We start from the raw sequence: 20,297 nt of genomic DNA on the forward strand, positions 1-20,297 counted from the left end.
TAAGAAGATAAAATACATTAACAGTAGTTTAACACGTTTTGGGATGTGCATACTAAAAGGATGATCCTGTTATCCCGAGCTCAAAATGTTCTGTTGGAAAAGAACAGCATGACAGGAGGCAAACAAACCTTACCACGAGGAAGAATGTATAATTGACCTCAGCATAGTGGGAAAATGTGCTTGCTTGGAGTAATAAAGTCCACAGACCCAGCCCAGACGGGAAATAAGGCTGAGGATGGATACAGGCTGGAGTTCGCATAAAAACATGCAAACATGGTGTTAAAAAAAAAAAAAAAAAAAAAAAAAAAAAAAAAAAAAAACCCAAACTTTTAGGAGGGAAGCTCCTTTCTGCCTCAGAATGAGATAACTAAATGTTATTCCCCATCCAGAACCTGTCCCAGCTGCAAAACCCTCCGGGAAGCGGCTTCTCCCGGCTGCCGGCAGCAGCCGGTGTGGCTCTGCCCCCAGGCTGCAAACAGGCTGAAGTACAGCACTAGGAAAGAAAAGTACTCCGAAGACAGAATGATATCCACTCGCTTTAATAGCAGGGAGGGACAGGGACATGTGGGGTGAGCCAGGGCGAGCGGCTGGGGGTGGCACCGGGGCCGGGAGGCGCAGCAGCCGCTCTGGGATGCGATGGCAGTCCGGGATGGATGGAGCCCAGGATCCGATGGGCTCCGGGATCCGGCACCGCAGCAAAAGCTGCTCTGCAGAGCTGCTGAGGTTGGCTCGCAGCCCCGGCGATCCGCGGGCGGACACGCAGCCTTCCGTCCGTCCGTCTGTCTGTCCGTCCGTCCTGCCGCCGCCTTCCAGCCAGGACACAGCTCCTGCCTCCTCTGATGTGCAAAAACTCGTCCGTCCTGCCATAGTCCTTAACTAGCAATTAGGGTTGTGAGTTCGGGAAAGACATCCCTCTCCCTGTTTGCATAAATTGACTCCTGCTCTGTAGCCTATTAGGAAGCAACACTTCTCTGCTGTGATTTCGTTAACCCACAAAGAACACAAAACTCCTGAGGACAAAAGGTATTTTTCCATGTAAATCACGCATCTCAAGACACCAGATCCTGACAGTAAGAACTGTTTACTGTGCAGCTCCTTACATGAAATTATTTTCTGGATAAACATGAGCCATATGCAACCAGCTAAGGCAGATTTGCAGTTTACATCACAGAGTTGTCAGCTTTGCAAAAAGCAGTGAAAACACACAGATTATTGTGATTCAGCCTTTGAAACTCATTATATTCTACCTTTAATAATGTTCCCCACAAGTTTTTAGCAGGAATAGAAAGTTAAAATTAAAGCCAAAGTGTAGAAATTCTTGGAGGTAGTAATTCTTAAGAATTTGTATTAGACTGAGTTAATGAATAAATCATCTAGTTCTCACATCCTCCTATTACATATGCCCTTTAATTAATTCTTTAGATGGCTTTCTCTAGATTTTTATGGAAATTACAGATCAATTCTGCAAACACCTAAACATAAAAGTGATTTTATTTATGTGGGCAGATTTACTCATGTATCTAAATATTTGTAGAATGAGCCTTTCAAAAGTATAAATCAACTAAAGATATTGATATGTATAACTTCTCTTGTTCAATTAGTTCCTGCTAGTGCTGACTAGCAAAACCTTAGCATTTGATAGCAAAAATGCCTTTGAACAGCAAAAAATGATGAAAGATTTGTTGGCTTCTGCCTCCTTCAGGATTAGGGTAGAATAAAGTGAGTTTAGTGCTACAGGCAGGACTCAACCTAAACCCAGATGTTCTGCAAACAACTTTATCACCGAAGCCACACTCATTTGTCACAAAATAGTACATTCTGAGATTTGAATCTATCACAAATATTTTATTCTCCCATTAAATAATTAAGAGAAACTGAAAAGAATCAAGTTTTTAAAAAAGTAATTGAGAGGTTAAGAGCCTTAATACCAAATTATAAAGCGAAATGCAAAATGTGAAGCAAAATTCATTTACTATTGAATTTTTAAATTCTCCGAATGGATTTCCTGAAAAACTCAGGGATAAAAATGCAAAAATGACAAGATTTTAGGGCAGGAAACAAGAAAGCAACTAACGTGCTGGGGTTTCTTTCAGATCAGTGTGTGTGTTCACATGGAAACTGAAATCCTTAAAAGATAACAGCAGCAATCTTTGTTAACCCTGAAATCACATCCATGAGCAAGGAGACAGTTGTAGGACTTCTATGAGCTCTGCAAGGAGTGAAACTCCAACTGAAATATATGTAATGCAAAACAAATTCCCTGCAATTTCAGCTCAGAAATGCTTTTGAGGTACCTTGTGACAAGGCACTGGGTCATGACCCAGGTCTTGAGAAGCCTGAGTTAGGAGATGTTAGTTTTCCTTGGGGCTTTGTTTACCATGGACTTAGACATTTTGTATTATTAAGAATCTGTGGCTTATGAGGACATTCTATTTATCTTACCAGTCTTTTTTGATGGAAATGCCTGAATTTTCTTGGAAACAGGGATTTTATTGTGGATTCCTGGTGCCCCTTGGAGAGGCTTATTTTTCTGGACAATAGTTTTCCTTAGTGTCACTACCCTTTTGATTTCCCAATGGTCACAGGCTCTCAAGGTCGTGCAAAGTGCATCCTTTTGTTATAATGGACCCAGAATTTTCTATTAAAAGGCAGAAAAAAATTATATCTGTTTAGTGATTTAAAGTATATTTTCTGCCATGTACCTCTGTGTTAGATTTTGGCTGTTCTTCTTAAAAAAACTCTGCAATTTGTTAAGAACATAAAAGCTTTAAAGGCAAAATACAAGAGTACACTCAGTATATACATTTTTTAAAATTTACATATAAAACCAAAATGCAGATTCTGCAGCAGGAATTTCCACAGGAACCTCTGTTTAATTTAAGCATTCAGTGCATCAGAGATTTCGTACCTTACACAGAGTGTAATGTAAAGTATTAAGAAAATATGCCTTTCTGTTTTGTTTATTTTGATTTAGCTTGACTTTTCCTTTCTACATTACTCACTTAGGCAGATCCTTTTCTCTTAAATTCCTCCTGGTGAGTGTTACATTAAAAAAATGCTGATGACTGCCATGGCTTGTGGCATCACTGTAGTTTGTGACAGTGCTTTGCCTTGCTCAGAAGGGAAATAGTTCCTCTTTTTACTAACCAGAAAGCACAAAACTTTATGACTATTCAGTGAGAATAATATGAATTCTAACACGATTCCTCCCCCTTGAGATTTGCCTGTTTGCAATCTCCTTCCGACCTCTGTAACAGCAAGTTTTGCTTAAATGTGAAAAAAGCGCATCAACCTTCTAGGAGCAATTCTTTATTTCAATTTATTTCAATTCTTTACTTTCTGTTACAAGATCGCACAGAACTCCAGGTAAATGTATTTTTTGTCATGTAGGAGATGTGGTAACTCAAATGTGTGAGTGCAGCCAGAGGTGCCCCGGGGCTCCAGAGGTCACTGCTGCCTTTGGGCTCCCCAGGCTTCCTCGGGCTTTGTCCTGCAGCTTCTCCTCCTTTGCACAGCCAGTTCCAGCAGGATCGTGTCCTCTGCTCTCCCTGCAAAACCCACAGCCAAAAGTGACTGCTAAAAAACAGATCACGTGCATTAGCAACTTAAATTTACTGCCTTCAGAACAGTTTGGCGTTTCCAAAAGTGATTATTTTACATATTTCTTAAGAGATGGGCAACAGCTGAGACATAAATTATGTCTGCTTTTAGCATCATTCCCTATGAATAAATTCTCACAATCGGTTTAATTGTAAAAATATGCAATTTTAAAACTATCTTTCTTTAACAAAAAACTTCATCACTTTCCTGATACAAAAGCAAACTGTTAAATCTACAGCTTTTTGAACTGTGGTTTTGTTTGTTTGGGTTTTTTCTCTAAATCTGCTGTTGCTTACTGTTTTGGAAAGTCTCTAAGGAGAAATGAGAAAAATCTGTTGATTTCATTTTTGCTTACAAGGAGTATCTGAACATTTTCATTGCCTAAACTTGCTCCACTCACGCAGCATTCACTTTGCTCTGCAAACACCCCAGTAACATTTAAACACAAACAAAAGTGTGGTAACTGCAAATCTCACACATTTTTATTGAACAATTTTATTGAAAGAAAATTTAATTATAATGTTCTGCATAAATTAAAAGGCAGCTCCCTGACAAAGCTTACTAAAGTCAATGGAATTTTTTCTCTTCACTGATTTCAAGTTGAATTAGAAAAAGTCTTTGAAAAAGACTTAAACAATAATAACTTTTAAAAATTTTTTCTAACAAACTATGCCACAATAAATTATTTTCAGAGAGTGCAACATGAGGCTTACACATAATTTTATTTATCTAGATTTTTTATTTTCTAGTTTTCTATATTTTTCAGTCTTCTGGAGGAAAAAAGGCTACTAGGTTAAATTGCAGCTTTGTTTAATTAAGAATTTAAGACCAGATCTTTTTTTTTTTTCCTTTTGCCTTTTTAGTTGAAATGTTTTCAGGTCAAAGTAGAGCTCATTCTCCAATTAAGCACTTACATGTGCTGCAATCTAGTAACGAAAGAAGGCAACAAATTCACTAAATCCTCCAGTTCTGGCAAATCAGGTTATTTTCCCATCTGCTCCTACTTGCTGGAGTCACTTTTTAAATCTACTTCTCCAATTCCCACAGAGAGGACAGGAGGATTTTCATTACCTCAGACTTACATATTTTATTTGTAATGAATTGATGAATTCTAAAAAGATTTTTTTTTTTCCGCATAGTTTTGGGATTTTTCTTTTTAAGAATATAGATTTTTCTTAGAAACCCGAATTCCTTTTTGGTTTAGATCTATTCTTGAGCTCTGGATGATGCAAGCCATAGGCATAAACAGCTACACAAAGGAAACTGGGATTTTATTGTGCATTCCTGGTGCCCCTTGAAGAGCTTATTTTTGTGGACAATAGTTTTCCTTCGTGTCACCACCCTTTTGATTTCCCAGTGGTCACAGGGTTCCAGGGTCGTGAAAAGTGCATCCTTTTGTTCCTCCTAGCCTAAAATTCTGTATAAAAAGGCACTTAAATTTGGTCAAGGCATAGAGAGTATTTCATGTTGCAGAACTCAAGCTGCAGGATTTGTTAAATTACAGTTAAGATTGAAGTTCAAGAGAAAAGATTTCATTAAACACACAGTTCAATATCCAAACTTTATTAAATATCTGTTCATAAAGTCACATAATTAATCCTGGAGTATTTCTTAGGATTCAAATAATGATTGCCAAGCAGCAAAAATTCAATATTCTTTTAATATCTCACTGCAATTAAATTGGTTAATTAATTTTGTACTGTTCTTTTAAAAGGACTTCACTATGTATTTGTAACTTCATTGTGGAACACTAACAAATTATTTTCTTTATTATCTAAATATTATCTTATTATCTCTTCCAGTTAAATCATGGTTCTTAAGGACCTCTTACACTTTTAAAAAGACTAATGAAAACTAAATTTCAGATAGGAAATTCACAGCCCACCTTTTAAATTTGTCAAAAAAGAAATAAACACATTTCTAAAATATGTGTATTTCGTCCTTAAAATCATATTAATCGTACTAAATAAATGTTTTTATTTGCAAAAGTCCATCTCTTTAACATCCCCTCAGCACACTCCCTTTCCTGTTTCAGCTTTTATGTTTCTGGTACAAGGTGGCTCTTTAAGGGGAGGTGCAGTCCTGCATTTAATTGCTGGAATTTGGGGCTGGAAGTGTCGTGCCCTGGTGAAGTCAGCCCTGAAGGAGAAGGACTCTGGGGGTCACTCCCCTCCTCTGTGCACATCCTCATCCTCGGGAGCAGCTCCCAAGTCCCAGCAAGAGCAGTAGGAGAAAAGAGAGAAAAGCAGAGAAAAGACAAAGCTGGGTAAGAGCTGGAGCAGGGCTGCAAGGGATGGGGAATGATCAACACGAGGTTGTATCCTGGAGGGAGATCTGGGAGACAGGAGAGTCATTCCCTGACCCTGGGGGCTGAGATAAGATCCTGATTTATTTATTGACTCCAAGTGTTGGAGACTGCGGAGCCGTGTCAGGCTGCTCTGTGCTTCAGGAGTCAGGCTGATCCCATCCTTTAAAGGTAGAAAATGAGTTATTTCCCAAGGCAAAGTGTTCCATGGAAAGTGTTTTACCTCTGGGCAAGTGTTGCTCTGTTTGGTTTCCTAATAAATAAAAAAAAAAGATGTGTGCAAAACCTGGAACAGTTAATTCCAAAAAGCTTCATGGCACTTGCCAGTGGATTGCCACGTTCTCATCTTCCCTTTTCAGCCTAATTCCCACGAGGCAGGCAGGAGCCTCTGTGATCCATTCACTTTTTCCTTTTTTATTCTTTTTTTTTTTTTTAAGAATCCATCAAGATAAGGACGCTTTGTTTTGCTTACAGAAGAGCAGGATGCATTTCCCAACATAAACACTGCAGTTTGTAAATTAATGGGTTTTCTACTGAAATGTATACCAAAGCCTCCCAAATCTCCCCTGAAAAACAAGATAAGAGAATCTATTTAAAGCTGTTTTCTGGATACCCTGTAGCCCCTCCCCTTCCCAAGAATTCAACCCTCGAGGTACAATGCTGATTTTCCTAAGAGCAGATGGAGGGCACCTGGAAATTGGAAGAAAAGACCAACTATCCACATCCAGAAGACTTTTTCATTTGTGTTGTTCAGATATCTTGTTTCTTTAGAAATGGAAGGTATTTCTAATTTACCAGAATTCCATTAAACCAGTTTATCTATCAGCCACTGGAATGCTCAAATATTGCCTGTATCTAATCCAGACTGGAGAGTCACTTCCAGATTAGCAGCCTTGAATCACTGATATTTAATACTAGATGTATGTTTTCTGGTTGAATGTATAGATCACACTCATTTATGCCATAAGAATATTATTTCCTTTGCAGTTGGTGGCTCTGACTTTTAGTGAATGAAGGTTTAGCTCATAATGAAGCAGCAGTTCCTGGCTGCTCCAAACTGTCCTGTCTTTTTTGATGATCCAGTTTTCCTAAACTCAGCTTGGCATTTCCATGGGCTCATCTCCAGCAGCCTGAAGGATAATTTAAAATAGGATTTCCTTAAACAAAAAGAAACTAATATCTGACAAAAATACGAATTTTGGGGATGAAGAATGGTTTATTTCTGTTTTGTTCAGTGCTTCCGTTTAAGGCAAGGACAGGAGCTGAAAGAACAGAGAGGGAAGGTTTATTTCAATAAATGTTCATATATTGAACTCCTGCTCAATATAGACCAAACACTCACTATTATACAAATTGAATGTACTTCATTCTATCAAGGTATTAATTACATCCTAGAATAAGTAAATGTTGAAGCTGAAGCACATAATAATATGTCAGACATTTCCATAATATATTATATAGATGAACTGCACCATGTACAAGAAAGTCACATATAAAATGCACTTCAGACCATATAATTACGTTTAAAATATTATTTTTATAACTTCATGTGTAAAGTCACATACTACAAAAATTATCATCCTTTATTGCAAGCCTCAGGAATGTATTTTATGTTTGTTGTTTTGATGAAAAGAGAAATACCTTTAAGGGGGTTTGAAGAGCTGTAATTGCTCTCCTGTGCCCTTTCAGCTGTGAAAGGGCAGCAGGAGGCTCCCCCACCTCCATTAACCCTGTCAGAGCTTCACTCAGGGCTGTTCTGCAGGAGGATGGAGTGCAGGATGGGAAACAGTTTTTTCCAAGACTCTCTTGGACTTTTGTGTCCAACAACCAGCACAACCCACAGAAATCCCAGATGTCAGGCAGAGAAATCTCCAAACCCTTCCACTGCTGTTAACAAACACAGATCTGCCCACAGAAGGAGAAATATTATATTAAGAAGAAAATTATTTTTAATATACAGTGCTGAACCTCCAGGAAAATTTGGGAACCTGCAGAGCAATGCAGCTCTTCACAAGTCAGATGTAAGAGGGTCAGAAAAGGGACACTTTCCAAACCAAATCTGCTTCTCCAACTGACTTGCACTTAAAAAAAAAAGTTCAAAAAAAGAGAGTGTGCAGTACCAGTCACTTTGTCCTTAGATCTATGGGCTCAGCAATCTCTGGCAGAGGGCTGAGGTAACCAGCTGGAGGCAGCAATATCTCTGTATTCCTCTCCACAATGTCCTTGTCACTCCACAAATACAGGGCTTGACTGTGGATGCACCATGTTCCTATAACATAATGATGGGATTATCTATCCTCAGAGCAGAAGATCTGGTGTCTTCTGATTTTTTTTTTTTTTTTTTTTTTTTTTTTTTTTTTTTTTTTTTTTTTGGCAGAACTGTCCATTTCCATGTTGAGGGGGTTGGAACTGGTTGATCATTAAGGTCCTTTGCAGCCCAGGCCATTCTGTGATTCTATGACTGGTGGTGTTCTTTCCAGCCTTGTTTGGCACTTCTCTCCAATTGCTCCTGCCCAGCTTTTGACTTACCTAAATAGATATTTCTTGAAGCAAGTCTCCATCTGGCTTTTAGGCTCCCCTAACCAAGCTGCAGGAAGCAACAACTTCCTCTGAGATCCGGCTGCAGCAGGAAATTTGATGAATTTCTCTTTCCCTCCTCTCCTGTGCCCCTTAGCTATCAGTTCAGTTCAGAAGTCTAATATTGTAAGGAAGCCCCTTTTTAGGGCAAGACTGAGAGGATAAGGTTTTGAAGCAATATTGTTGCATTTCCAGAGCTTTTTATTAGCACATGGCTGGAGAGCTGCTGCTTGAATGTGGGAAGCTCCAAAGGCAGTTGTTTTGAATTTGTGTAATTTACCTCTGTAATAGGAGTAAGCTGCCCAGAGCACCTGTATCTGTTTGGAAATAGTGTTTTGGTAACTCCTTCATTTACTATTTAATTTTTAATTGATTTATCAGGCAATTACACCAGTACAAATTATTTTTGTAGGTTGCATTGTATCACATAGATGCATAAAATCAATTTATGTGATGGGTATCTAAAGTTTTGAGATCCAGAGTTACTCTCCTTCAGTTTCTCTTCACTAAGCTGAATTTGCTGATTGCAGCATGAAGCAAAGGCTGGAGTCTGAACAATGATGCAGAAAAATTCAACTGAGCATGGTGGGAGGAAATTAGAAGTGCTTCTTTTGCTTACACAATGCCACATCCTTTGGGGCTTTTGAACGTTCAAACTTTCTATGTCTGACTAAATGTGCATTTGTTGTTTGGTTTTACTTTTCTCATTTGCTGCACCAGAACTCAGTCTACTCTTATTATGAAGCAAACGTGTCGTGGCTAATTGTGTCCATTGGTGATCTGGTCAGAAATCCTGTTTCCAAGGTTTGGAGCTGAGTTTTGGGATAGGCAGTTGGAATGACTCAAAAGTTAGCACTATAGCGGATAAATAATAGTATTTACATATTCCCCTTCCTTCCTTCCTTCCTTCCTTCCTTCCTTCCTTCCTTCCTTCCTTCCTTCCTTCCTTCCTTCCTTCCTTCCTTCCTTCCTTCCTTCCTTCCTTCCTTCCTTCCTTCTTCCTGTCTTTTCTTTCTCTTTCATCCTATCTTGCTTCTTTTCTTCCTTTTCCCTCTGTTCTTTATCTAGCTGTGGGTTTATTCCTAACCTGTTCCATGAACGCTCCACTGTCAAATTGCCCTACAGAAGCCCTGAAAGGCTGCTCACTGCAGAACAGGCTGCAGGTTTCTGTCATCTGCACTCTCAGTGCACATCACTCGTGTTGTAGGATGACTTCAGTGGAAGTTTCCATTCTCTTATGATCAATAAGATACTTCCAGTGTGACTTCAGACTCCTCTCCAGATTAATTTAGTCTCTGAGCCCAGCGTGGTGCTGACCTCTGAGACAGAGGTACCTGCTTGTTTGAAACAACTGTGCTACTGTCTGATCACTGCTGGATCAGGAGGATCAAAATCCCACAGAAGAGGAAGACAGATTCTATGATTATTAATCCTCAGTCAACTGAGACAGAAATTCAGGACTTCAGACTGCCTGCACTTTACACTGAACCTCCTCTAATGTCAGTGAGAAGTTTAAATGGGAACTGAAGTAGAAGACATCCTTTCTGCAGTATTTGTATTTCATACCACATAGGGGTACCTCAATACCTAATAAAGCATCTCTGAACCCACTGCTGCCCAATGATTTAAATTTGTTAAGTGAAATATTACTCTGTTGTTTAATTAATTTTTTCCTCATCCACAGGTATAAAGTCTGTGTCAAAAATCTTTTTTGTGTCTTATTTACATTCCTTATAATTCTTATTTTTTATATACATTTTAGATCATCCAATTCCAAGAAAAAAAAATTACCATAATCCTTCTGCAATATATTTCACTTATTATAGTTTTTTTTACGGGATTTTGATGTAAATCCAGACAAAATTTGTTGCTTTTCTGCTTTTAACAACAACTCTCTTTCATTTCCTCAGTTCAGCAACTATGGTCCAATAAAACATACCTGAACAGATAACTCTGAGTAAACATGATAATAACATATTCCACATTTTTCACTCCTGGAAGTTTTGATTCATGTCCTAATTTAGTTTCCATTGATGAGGATTTGGAGATAGCCTTGAAGTCCCTCCAGAAATATGTTTCTGTATAAACGTGTCTCTGCTCAGTTTGTACACAAAGAATGGGCTGTGGCTGGAATATCAGGAATCCTGTAGGTCAGGATTAAAGGGCAATTGTCAGGGTTACCAGAGGCAGCCTGTATTGCCTGTCTGTACTCTGCAGAGCTTCCTAGTAATTCGGTGTAATGAGGTCTGACACCTCCACAGTTCTTAAATAACACTTAGTGCCTGAACCACAGCCGTGGTTTAAATATTCAGTTCCCAATGCAAATGTTAAAACAAAGTAAGAACCTCTGAGGAGTTTCAGTGGTGATGCGATTAAATTCAGTGAGTTTACAACAAATAAAATTTGTAATCCGTAAATGTAAACATCTCATAAGTCCTATTAAATTGACTGAATTTTGAAAATAAGTTTTGCTTAATGCATGAACTGTAATATTTATTTGGTTTTTTAAAGTATTTCCTCCAACAAACTAGTATCATACCAACAGCTTTAATATCACACCAACAGCTAAAACACAGCTGAGCTCCTGTGTGTTTAGTTGGTGTATTGTCAGACCCCTTCTCACAAGAATTAAACCACCTTGATGTGTGAGTTTCCTTATGTCAAGACTGATAAGGAAAGGTATTAAAAAATTTAAGTCTTTCTAGAATAAAACCAGTCAGCATTCACATCAAAGTGAAATTATATTGTTCAAACTTTTTTTTCCCCTGTGATAGAAAACAAACTTTTAGGAATGGAGAGAAAACACTAGGAGGAGATACCATCTCCTAATTTCAGTGCTCAGAACTCTTTTAGTCAAGCTAATCAATCTGAATCACTGATGTTTGAAAAATTGGATTGAAAGGGAGAAAAAAGAGTGAAAACAAACAACCAAGCAAACAAAAAAAAACCCTCTTCAATGCAGCAATTACAAAAATTCTAGAGGAAAAAGAGTTCAAAAGGAAAAGAAGGGGTTCCCAAATTCCTTGCTGGAGCGTATGAACCTGAGTTAGGAGGTGCAAAGATAAACATTTCAAAGGAGGAAAAAGCAGGGGATTCTGCCTGCTGTGGGGCTGGTGATTTAGATGTCGGAGCTGAAGAAAGCTTCCAGGGAACAGAGGGTCATTGTGCCTGGAATGCAAAGGCATCCGCAGCTTTGCGGCGAGAAATGCCCGGGAGCCGCCGGAGCCGCGCGTGGAGCTCCGGGAGGGGGAACAGGAACGGCAGGAGGGAAAATGGGAAATGGGGTTCACTGCCGACACCCCCTCCGCAACCCCCGCCTACAGAGACAAGCAAGGTTCAGGAAAGATCAGGGTTAAAACAGGGGAAAACCTGCGAACTTCAGGAGATGAACTGAAGAGTTGCTTCAGGCAAGAAAAGCAGCGCTTAGCTGAAATTTGAACAGCCGAGTGTGCGCCCGAGCAAAGTTAAAACAGCAGCCAGGACTCGGGAATAGCTTTGTAGAGAGGTAGGAGCGCAGCACCGCTCGGGAAAATGAGGAGAGAGATGGCAGCTGCTAAACGAAGAAAAGTGAAGTGAATAAATGTAGAAAAATCTTGCCTGCCTGGTATATTAAAGCTTTATAAATAGATAACACCCCGTGTTTTGTCCCACGTGGTGACTTCGGGGTGAGCGTTTTCTAAAACACACGAGTGGAAGGAAGTTGCAGGGGGCGGAAGGAGGCGGGGGGAGAGAGAGGAGCGGGATCCACACCCGCACCGGCGGCTCGGCTTCGGGGTCGGGGATGGGATGGGATGGGATGGGGATGGGGATGGGGATGGGATGGGGGATGGGGATGGGGATGGGGATGGGGATGGGGATGGGGATGGGGATGGGGATGGGGATGGGGATGGGGATGGGGATGGGGATGGGGATGGGGATGATTCCCGTGCGGAGGGCACAGGAAGCGCTCGCACAGCACCGTCGGATCGCACCCCGGGCTGCCGGCGGCTCCTCCCGTGTTCCCGTCGGGAGCCGAGGCGCTCCCGGGCGGGCTCGCCGCGGAGAGTTTGGTTTATGAGCGCAGACACCCCGGCAATGAACTGGCTCGTCGGGCGGGCCCTGCATCTCCGGGCAGTGTCACACAGGGCCAGCGAACCGGGAGCGGCTCTGCCCGCAGGTTCCGCGCACCGGGCCCGGCGCCGCCGCTGCGGGAGCCGCGCTGGGCTCAGCTCAGCGGCACGGAGCCGGCAGCAGGGCGATTTGGGGCTCACGCATCCAAACACCCGAAGTTCAGACATCACAGAGTGATGTGCCCGCCTTTGCATCCCCTCCTGCCCGCTCTCTGTGAGTGGTTTAAAGTCTACCAGGCGCTCTGAGCCTCAGCAATTCATATTTACATGGGGGGCAAAGAGGGGTGGGATGCATTTAAAAATTACTCAGTTCAAAGGTAGTGGCTGGTCTTTGCCTGTCTGTCAGATCTAAGAGGAGTGAGTGGATTTTCATGGAGGAATTTCATGGAAATTAAATCTCTACTGGAGTGATCCATTCAACTCCTAAAGCTTCAGCCTAGTTTTGTATCCTGGATGAATGCCCTGCTGAATAGCTTGGTGGGGATGCAAAAAGCCACCTTAAACTACGGATTTTTCTTCTGCTAAATTGACTTCAAAGTAATAATTAAACAATAGCTAGCTTAAAAAAAAATCAAGTTATAAGAAGCTATAGGACGAAATTACCCTATAACTAGAGGCTGCATTTTATGGGAGGGGGCAGGGGATGGGTTATTCAAAAAGGAAACATAACTGGGTAGAGACAATTTGAGAGAAACAAAAATGGATGCAAGAAAGTAAAATTAATTGCACTAATTCAAACTTGTGGTTTGTTCATTTCTTTTTATTACAGCTGTACTATAGTCGAGTCTGGACCTCGGTAAGTGAAGGGAAAAGAGAGACTGCAGAATTGTTTGGGATTTTTTAAGCAGAAGCATCCATTTCAGGGGAGATAGGCTGAAGCAGCTTTCTGTGGCCTTTGTCCTGTCCTGTGTTTGAGGCTTGTCTTCTCTAGGCTGCTCTACACAGGGCTGAGCCTGCCCAGCTCAGTATTCATCTCTGCTTTTGTGAAGCAAAAACGGTGTTTGTGGCCAAGGGCAATCTTGCTGCCAATCTTCTCGCTCTTCCTCTGTCTCCCAGACCCACAATCACAACTGCATTCATCTCTCTCTGTGACGATTTAGAAGCACATTTGACTTAAAGCTAAACCAAACGAAAACTAATCTCCTGCCTGACTCCTGTGGTGAACTCTCCTTAATTCTCTCATCTCCTGCAGTAAAACTCCCTCACTTGCCATTTGCTGATTTTAGTCCTTGGGGTCCTTGCTCTCACAAGCAGAATGTTGCCCAGCATTGCACCTTCTTCCACCATGCCTGTTCTGGAAGGAGAAATCTGAAAGTTTATTATGTAATTTAATTTAAAATCTCTTTGGAGTGATCGGTTTGGTGCCTTTCCTGGGTTGAAATGCTTTTGGGGCTTTATTCCCACAATTTTATTGTATAGACAATGTCACTGAATGTCCTTCCCTACAGAAAAAAGAGGAGATAAACACAAATTCAGCACTATAGCAGCTGCTAGATTTTCTGGGTGTTAAGGTGAGGCTTAGTGTTTTAAACAGAAAAGTCCAACACTGCACTTAATCTGATTAGCACATTTTTTTCATACTCCTGGGATATTTCTGAGAATTAATGCTCAGATTCAAACTATGGAAACATGGCAGTGTATACTGGCAGAATATGAGCCATGGGTCATTGAAATACTGTCCATCTCTTGACCTCTGACAAGTGAGACCATGGTAAATGGTACTCCAGGTAATGACTTTATAGTCTTATTGAAGCTTACTGCAGTCCTTGGGCTAGACTATCAAGTTTAAGTATTCCCAGTGTCCCAATGTTGTACTGTTAGTGTGATAGTTACTGTTCGAAGAAAGCTCTTAAAATATAATTTGCTATTGTTACATTGCTTTTCAAATACATTTCACAGTCTATTTGCACTGAGAATTGCTTTTTGTTTTTTAATCTTAAATGTAATATGTTGGTGATAACTGCAGTGCATTTCCATGAAGTGATGAGCTGAACTGTTAGATGGGGTATGTAAAATCCTGGTGAGTTTTAGCCCACACACAGATACTTTTATTGTTACAAGCCTTTGCTGTACCTGTCAGAAATCTGGTTTCCTGCCAGGCAGTAGTTCTTGTGATAACTAAATTTTATCCTCTCCAAGATGATACAAGAGTATGAAGGCAACACATATTGCCAAAAGTGCTGGAAATGGGAAAGCACTTTGGATAACACTGAGATGCCTCTGTGCTGCTGGCCAGGTAACAAATAGCAATACACAAAGACTTTGCAGCAGTGCTAATGTAATTTGCTGGAAAGTCCACAATTTCAGTTCAGAAAACCGTGGAAGTTGCAATCAAACACAATGGCAGTGTGTGTGTTTGTTTACAGCTTTTCTGCCCGGCTGTTCCACATCATTCAAACAGACAATGTTGCTGGAGTGTGAAGCAATGAGAGCTCTGCAGGGTGGTTTGTATCAGCTGAGCTCAAAGCCAGCAGCTCTGGGACAAGATCTGGCAACAAGTCAGTCATGTGTGGGTGTTGTGTGAGAGGTGGTGATGTGCTAATGGCTGATATTTAATGAATAATTCGTCATTTCTTTCTCATAGGGAGAGCTTGGGGCTCTCAGAAAGTTACCTTGTGGGGCCAGGTGGGTTTCCAGACAACACTGTCCTGGGCCACACACCAAAATTGTCCTATTGCACTTTGAAAAACAGCCTGAAAAAAAATGCCTTCCCAAAGTTGTGTCAGTCCCAGCTGGGACTGTGTTGACAGTGGAAGTGGGTTCCTTCCCCAGCCACACATTGTCACTCCCAGGCTCAGGCAGAGCTGCTGGCCTAAATCAGTCAGAGCAGGTTGCTGAGCTGGTTATAAAAATAAAGATACAGGAGATCACTCTCATATCCTCTGGGAGTCAGAAGGATCTATATTCCTTGTGATAAAGGGTATAAACTCCACATAGGCAAAATTCAAAACCCAAATCATATACACAGGTTATACACCGCTTCTGAGGGAGCCTGACCAAAACTATGGACTGTTCTCTGAATGTCTTCACTCTGAATGTCATTCTAACACCCATCTTACACACCTTGCAGCTTTACCTGTCTCATGCAGGTATTCCCAGTCTGCAATGCCCCTGCCAGAACTTACAAACCAATGGTTTCAGATACATCTGACAGTGATCCCTAACTCATAAAGAAGTTAACAGTATTTGTTCATCTAGAAAATTTAGGAACCACTGGTCTAAGATATCTTTATTGTCTGAATATAAAGAAGATATTCTGTATCAAAAATCACAAGGATATGTTAAACCCATAGCTGTGAAATCCTCTCTTAGATAGAAAACTGAGGTGTACAACTGAAATTTGTTTGTTTTTAAGGAAGTGCTGATGGTTTTAAAAATATATTGAATTCAAATGAGGAGAAGATGTTTGCCCTAAGCAACAGATGGCTTGAAACAATAGCTCTGACAATGGCTCCCAGAACTATCCAGTGCTGCTCCTGACTTGTTTAATTCAGAAACTTAAGGATGGTTATTTAAATGATATTAGCATCAGCTATTTATATTTTAGCAGAAAAAAAAATATTTTTAAAATACTCAAATGGGTCTAGTGTCCTTCACTGCTATTTAAATTTATCTTCTTTATATGTCTAGCCTCAATGGTTTGCATGTTCCAGTTACTGACTATAACTACAAACATCTGTTGTGTATTTAAAACAAGGACAGAATCTGTATTAATTACATCTTAAATCAAAACAAGTACAACTTGTATTAATCCTTTTCAGATTTGTTTGGAATTGTACTATTACTTTTGGAAATAAAAGGATAAAAAATCCAATGTTCTTGATATCAGCAGTGCAGTCCACCTGGTTAAGCCTACACAGAGCATTCACATTTATCTCTGTTCTCTCCTTTTCTAAGAGAAGAATCTGAGCAATGATTGATATTTCCCACCTCACAAATGGTGGGAAATTCTTACTTTTTGTTGCCATTTTATCTTTGCAGTTATAATATCCTGATGATCTGTAATGCTGATCTCCTTTTAAGGATTAGTTTGTGAATCGTAGGAGCAGGGGCAGGACCAAGTTGGTTGTTTGTGTCCTGTTTAACTCTGCAAGATACCAGAGTACACGTAAGGAATCAAGTAACTGAGACCTAGACCTCTGTCCATATATATAATATCATCTCTTAAATCTTTATATAACATAGCAGTTAGAGGCTCAGGAAATAGCAGGATGCTGGCTTCAGTATAAGCCTGTAGATAGAAATTCCTGCTTGTAACCTTTGCAACCTATATGGATATGACAGAGAGAAAAAAGCAGTGACATGGAGTGACATGAGACTCTAACTGTGGGTACAACATGTACAATGTGAAACATCAAGAAACTGAGAGACAAACCTTGGGCTTAGGTTGGGAAAAGCATCTGCTCATGCTTTAACAGAGCATTTATCCCAGAACAACAGGGAGCAGCGTGTGGCACATAGAAGATGCAGCTGTTGAGGTGACAGAACACTAAACCAGTGTCCCTATGGATACAGTGCACAGTGATACCTCATCCAGCTGGTGATGGACTGCTGTTCTCGTGTGCTTCAAGCTCCATTAATATGGATGTGAGTGAGTGAGTGAGTGAGTGAGTGAGTGAGTGAGTGAGTGAGTGAGTGAGGAACCTCTGTATTTTGTAACTGTGGAAGATCAAAGAGCTGCTTCAGGACTGGGAACACTGTACCTTATAGACATCTTTATGCTAAAATAATCAGTAGTAGTAATTAGGGTTTCAGTCACCATTGGCAACACTTGTTCTTTTGACGGGGATTTATGGGGACTTGTTTTGCTTCACTTTAGATTTAACATCTGGACATTTTGTAGCTGCTTTGAGAATGAAAGGAAATAAGATCAACAATATTGTACAAAACCAAGCAAATACAATTAAGTATCTAATAGACATTAGATTTAGATTTATTCCAGAGTTTAAAACCAAGCTGCCGTTGTACAGGGGAATCAGAGATTTGTTTTCCTGCAGTGTTTTGGAGTGGAGCTCAAAGCTTTCTGACACAAGTTCCCTTGGCACAGGCATTTGATGTCCATATTTGACTCTAACTGGCACACAGAGTCAACTTTACTCATTATCATTTCCAAACTACATTTGAATGGTCATTAATAAAATTACAAGAAGTTTTATTGGTTTGTTTGGGTTTTTGTTTTTCCTCCTGATAAGATATAAATGGGAGTACCTGCAGGATGACTGAGGCATTCAGTGTTCTCTTTTCCCAGAACACGTTACATCCATTATAAATTTTCTTATTATTTTAATTTCTTTCCTTGCAATCAGTTTTTTGTGAAGTTGGCAAGCGCTTGTCTTGGAATCTTATAATGTATCCAGGTTGCCTTTGTTCATAAGGTGTAAAGCACTGTCCAAATAGAGAGAATGTGAGGGATGTTTGAGTGAGTTTTGGGTTTTGGTTGGGCTGTTTGTTCTTGGCAGCTGCAGAGGTTTAACTTCAGCTACATCTTGTAGCTAAACCAAGACTACAGAAAGGGCAAGATTTGCCTGACTCCTGTTTGGATGGTGCTTGAATCACTTCATAGAAATACAGCAGCTAAAGAGATATTTTTTTAGAGGATTCAACCTGTTCCTAAAATGTTTTTTCTTAAATAATCCCCCCAACCCCCCCCGGTTGTTCTTACAGACTTTATATGTTTGGGGTTTGTTTTAATCAGACACTGCTTCATGGGAAATAAATGAGTTTTTTATTCCCCAACATCTTAACTAAAATAATTATCTGCACACACTGAAGTCACTGTAAGCTGGACTGCACTACAGCTGGGCTACAGAAAATCAACAAAGCTGATCATGTCTCTGATGAAAGATAAATGGTTTCTATATAAGTCTGAGGTCTATAAAGTTAATGCTGAGTCTGTGACTGACAACCTCCACTTCATAATTTCAGTCTTTTTTGATTCTTTATTATGACATTTCTTGTTCTCTTGAGATGAAGGAAAGCAAATAATCTAGTTTGTATGTAATGAGCTTGCCAAACCTAAGGCACTGAGAAGTTCTGAAAGCTCCTGCAATTGTTAATGCCTGTGGGCTCATTGCCAACATGGCTAAAATAGTTTACCATAAAGTTTGGATCTCCTTGTGTTGTTATTTTCCCCGTGAAACCAATTGGCTCATCGTAACCCGTTTTATTAGGAATTCAAACTAGATCTGTGATGCTGTTGCACATGGCCATTATTCCTGGGATCTTTGGCTGTAAAACATCACGATGACAAAACATGAAGTCAGCTGGATGTACTGTTTCTAAACCTCATTAATTCTTCTGCCTTGCTGAGCCTCTCATTGAAAATGAGTGTGTAAGAACTCGGTATTCCTGTGAGTTGCAGCAGCCCTAGAGTGCTCTTAGATGCTGTGCTGTAAGGAGCAAAGCTGCTGGCTCTGTTCATTTTAAGTTCCTTTAGAAAGGAAGGAAAATACACTAGTGCTTGGAAAATCAGGAATAAAATAGGACTAAATATCACTTTCTGATGAAGCATACAAACCGTAGCCTCCACGTCTAGCCCGTGCTCCACACCTTTGGTTGTCAGCCTTGTACTTGAACGTGAAATCTGTAGGATTCTCCCCAGAAAGCTTTTCCTGCCATTCCACAGGTGCTGGGGCTCTACAGCAGCACCTGGCACTGCACTGACTTCAACTGCAGCCAAATCAAACAACCATCACCACATCTTCACTGTTGTATTTTCAAATGCTACCCTCTAAAACTCCTTGTGCCAAATGAGGACAAAAATATTGTCAGAGGGGAACAAAAATAATTGTTTTCAGAAGGAAGCACAACCGTTGGGAAAGGTTTTTTTTTGAAGCAAAACCCAAAGCAATTGTTTTATGGCTTTATTTCCCTCCCCAACAGCTGATATTCAATAAATATTCACTGATACATAAACATAAAGAACAACAAAGAGAGAGGTTTTCCTCAAGATATGCAGTAGCTTCTGGAACTAAATGAAGAAATTTTTTATTAATAAAGTTAAGTAATTAATTATAATGAACAAAATAACAAGATGGCAGAATAGTTTCTGCAGGGGTAAGTGTGTAAATCACCCATGTATTGTGATGTAAAATGGTATCAGCTTGAAAATTTAAATTTGTATCAGCATTTGGATTTCTCACTATATTGTAATTCGGTCAACACGTGCAATATGATGACAACTTTGTAAAAAAGAAGTGTAATTTTTTTTATTTCTTGTGAGGCCATATCTCAAGTGCTGCGTTCAGTTCTGGACCTCTTAACGTCGCTCTTAACGAGCCAAGGGCAGCGAGCTCCTGCAGGAACTGGGGACGAGTCCCATGGGGGATCTCCGGGGGAAATCAGTGCGGTGGGGCCGGGCTCGTCTGCAGGGAGAGGACCTGAGGAAACGGCCGTAAACTGCCACAGCAGATTCAGATTTGATACTAGAAAAAAAAATGGCATCATTGGGGTGGGCAGGTATCGGAATAGGCTGCTCAGGGAGGAGGTGCGATTACCATCCCGGGAGGTGTTTAGGGGTGTCTGGATCCGGCGCTCAGTGATGCGGTTTAGGATCACAGAACCGTCAGGGCTGGAAGAGACCTTAAAGATCATCGAGTCCAGCAACACTCAGCGCTGCCATGCAACCCCAAAACCACTAAACCACATCACCCAGCACTGCCATGCACCTCCTGAACCAAAGGTGCGTTAAAGACGCATCAGATCTG

This window comes from Oenanthe melanoleuca, chromosome 4A (genome assembly GCF_029582105.1).
Source record: "Oenanthe melanoleuca isolate GR-GAL-2019-014 chromosome 4A, OMel1.0, whole genome shotgun sequence".
In the NCBI taxonomy this organism is placed as follows: Eukaryota; Metazoa; Chordata; class Aves; order Passeriformes; family Muscicapidae; genus Oenanthe; species Oenanthe melanoleuca.